The 3,702-nt window shown below is 42.2% G+C and overlaps 1 protein-coding gene across 1 annotated transcript in view; it reads right to left on the minus strand.

Annotated features, from left to right (window-relative positions):
• Positions 1 to 1,991: 1,991 nt before the first annotated feature.
• Positions 1,992 to 3,702, minus strand: part of LOC146577325 (NACHT, LRR and PYD domains-containing protein 12-like) — a 39,089-nt gene continuing 37,378 nt past the window's right edge. Inside the window, exon 14 of the mRNA XM_085253223.1 lies at positions 1,992 to 3,702. This exon is cut by the window's right edge and continues 948 nt beyond it. The gene's annotated coding sequence lies outside the window, so the exon portion shown is untranslated.

The following is a 3,702-nucleotide window of genomic DNA, read 5'->3' on the forward strand; positions in this document are numbered from 1 at the left end:
TGTCATTTTTATATTTATTCATCTGGGAGAAAAATCTGAGGGACATTAAAATGTGTTTTCAACAGAGACAAGAACATGAATATAACAGAACAGGTAAATGAACATGTTTCAAGTAAACAGCTGGACTGATCAGGTCCAAACACAGAGTGATAAACTTGTCAAACAGCTGTCATATCTTTATATAGAAGCTCTTTATAAATGCTGCTCACTGCAGTCTGTTTACTAATAATGTCAAAGTGTTAGAAACACAGAAACATCAGAATGGTCTTTGTTGACAGAAACCTGTCTGGGATCCTTTGTTGTTCTTTTGATGCAGAGTTACATTATAAATATAAAGAGTTATTTCAGAGTCTCATCAGTTTTCCTGCATGTCTTTATTTAACACATCAGCAGGGCTGAAGCTCTCATGTTAAACACACACTGATCTATGGACACGTTCATGTGTTTCTAACAGAACCAGGCTGTTATCAGCCTGCACTAACATTATGTCACACACACTGAATGTAACAGTGACAGTTTACATCATCACACAATCAGCTGTGATTGTTTCACTGTCATCAAACCAGTCAACAGGAAGTAGAATCAATAGAAACCAATCATTTACTGACAGCATGTCTGATGGAAATAAGTGCAGATTATGTATGAAGTCTAACTGCACACAGTAACTGTGTTACAATAAGGACTTAACAGCGCCCTCTGCTGGAGTGTTTCAGTACTGCGTTAACTAGAATACACCACCTCCTCCTCACACCACCTGCTACAGCTCTACTCTTCTATGACTACAGTCATCCACAGCACTGATGTGAGGTCACATGGTTCATATGTAAGGAGCACAGCTGACCTCAGGTCAGTTTAATGACTGTGAGCAGCAGCTGTGTTATTGTCACTGTGACAGGGAGACACTCTCAGACACAGCGCTCATGTCAGCTTGTTCTCATGCAGGAGGATCAGGAGCTCCATGTTTGTCTTTCTGTTTGAATCATGATGTGTTTGTGCCATCAGAGTCTGTCATGAGTACTCAGGGTTTCACAGCAGCTCTTCTGGATGCTGACGAGGACTCCAACCTCATGTTTCACCTCTCTGAGCTTCTGATGTCTGTGAACACTCGTGTTTCTTCTCTGGGCTCATCTGGACAAAAACACCTTTCTGTGTTTGGCTGCAGCCTCATTCTGACTGACAGGAAGTGTGTTATCCATGAGCTGCACTTCTGTGAGGAAGTTTCCTGCTGTGTTTCCTGTCTGTGGACAAACACGAGTGTTCCAGCTGAGGACTTGCTTCCTTCCACCTGTCCATACAGGACATCACGCTGTCTGCAGCTCTGTAAATGCAGCTCCAGGTCCTTCCACGTGCTGCTCTGTATTTGTGCAGTTTGTAGTGTGTCCTGGGAAACGTAGCACACATGGTGTTCTTCTGCTGTTTCCTCCTTTCACTGAGTGTGAAACACTGACGCTGTGCTGTTGTTCACAGAGGGGAGCTGATTCTAGCTGCAGCTGGACTCTGTCATCTAACTGAATGTGTTGGTGCTGATCACGGGGCTCTGAGGGGGGAGCAGCAGGAGGACTCTGGATGCTGACGTCAGTGTATCTGTGGAAGCTCCCACAGCGTGTCTGTCATTCAATATTGTGCTGTATATTGTATCTATGCAAAGATGAACAGACTGTGTGTTCACTGGTCTCTGTGCTGCAGCTCTGATGTCATCATCACTCCCTCCTCCACCCTCAGCAGTCCCAGCATGCTGCTGTGGTGCACCCCACCCTCACTCTACACCTGAGCCACAGACCACACCCTCCACCTCAATATACACCACAGTTTTCTCTGCTGTGGAAATGAGATCAGGAGGAAATCATCATTATTATTATTTAATAAACGCTCACATTAATGTGGGCTTATTTGTTTCATATTAGAAACATTAGTTGAGTGTGTTAAGGTTCAAAATATTGGAGATGGACACCAGAGGAAAAACCCACAATAACAACACTGGTCCGGTCGGGTTGAGTCAAACGATGATTTAATGATCACACACACGTGGGAGATGGACACTGTATGCAGACAGTCTCAGATCTCATCTCAAAAAACACATCACCATAGTTTTATGAAATCAGGGTATTAGAACGCCCCCTCATGCGTAGTGACAGGTGTAATACAATCAATGTTGACAATTTTATTTAACACAAAGAATAACATTGTCTCCTTCCCGAGGGCAGACGCTGCCCCCGTCTCCTGGAACTGTCTGTACCCTGCTAAGACACAACATGGCAGCTACAAGGACTCTTTCATTTGTTAAGACCATCAGTGTGTATTGCTCTAAATCAAGTATATAATATTAAATGAATATTGCTGGATCAGCTACTTCTACTTAAAACATATTAAAACATGACTAAGCACAAAATCACCAAGAATAACATCTTATAAGTGCTGTGTAAGCGCGTGTGGCCTTCCAAGCTCAAAGCCTTTCCATAGATCAGCCAGACATCACGCTGGCTGTAGCTTTTAACCTTTAATTACCTTGAGCACAACTCTAGAATAAGCAACAAACTGCAATGTGTATGGAATGATCATGGTTACATCTGCAATGAAAAATCATGTTATTATTCTGGTACCTGTAAGAAAAGATCAAACTAAAGTTATCACCATCACTGTAATGCAAAGAATAATGTAAGGTCAAAAACTTCAATTTATGCTTAATGCAAAGCTGGTTATATACTTCTAATGAACTAATAATGAGAAAAACATCCCCTCCTTATTCTACAAGTGTTTTTAGTATAAAATGGTCAAAGTCCCTCTTTTTGCTCCACCCTCACCCGTGGATGGACGGTGCTGTTACCGTGGTGACAGCTTGGATGTGTTTCAGTCCTGCCTGGTTATCACTGCAGGAATCTTTCACATTTATTACAGGTAATAACTCTGATTTTTCTGTGTATTATGAACCAAATGTATCCTGATACACACAGAGATGGATGAGCAGAGGTTTTTTTTGCAGTTTATGTAGTTACTATGGACTTAATGCATACATATTATTAAAATTAGGGCTATAACAGTTGTATTGATGTATAGCAACTTGAAATGCTCCCACAAATGGCTCCACAGCATGTAAAAATATAACAAAAGCTCTGGCGGACTTGGTTCTGTGGTCAGTCTTAAAGGGTGAAGTTAAACTCTGTAATCTCCACTGTGTCACAGAGTTCAGTGAGTCCCGTTATTCACAGTATCAATCAGATCATCAGAGAACAGCTGATCAGCAATCAGTGGTGCCAACAGCGCCTCCTGTGGTGAGAGGATGCAATAATGCAATGTAGCATTTTTCCACTCAACACTTGCAGTCATGGAAACTGTCTGTTGGATCTGTGTGACGTTGCTTTCTTGGTTAGAGTTCCTCACAAATGTCCAGATGATTCTTCTAATGAGGCGTCGACCATGTTTGCAGCTCTTTGGAAGAAAACGTCGCCCTTTGCCATCCTTACTTTTCTTTGACTTCTTCAAATGCAGCTGAACTCCAGCTGGTATTTTCTTGGACTTTGCAGCTGTTTCTGGTCATCAGTTCATTCCTGCAAACCTCTGAAGCTGAACAACAATGATGCTGCATTGCTGGCTGATCCCAAAAGGTTGATTCTGTTCATCTGGACGTTTTCAGAAACGTTTGCTCACTGATCAGGTGACTTCTTCAGTCTCAGCTGACTGCAGCTTTACAAGCTTACAAACAGC

The sequence above is a fragment of the Mchenga conophoros genome, linkage group LG3 (assembly GCF_057382185.1).
Source record: "Mchenga conophoros isolate Kocher_MC1m ecotype Shallow Benthic linkage group LG3, M_conophoros_male_GT1.1, whole genome shotgun sequence".
Lineage (NCBI taxonomy): Eukaryota > Metazoa > Chordata > Actinopteri > Cichliformes > Cichlidae > Mchenga > Mchenga conophoros.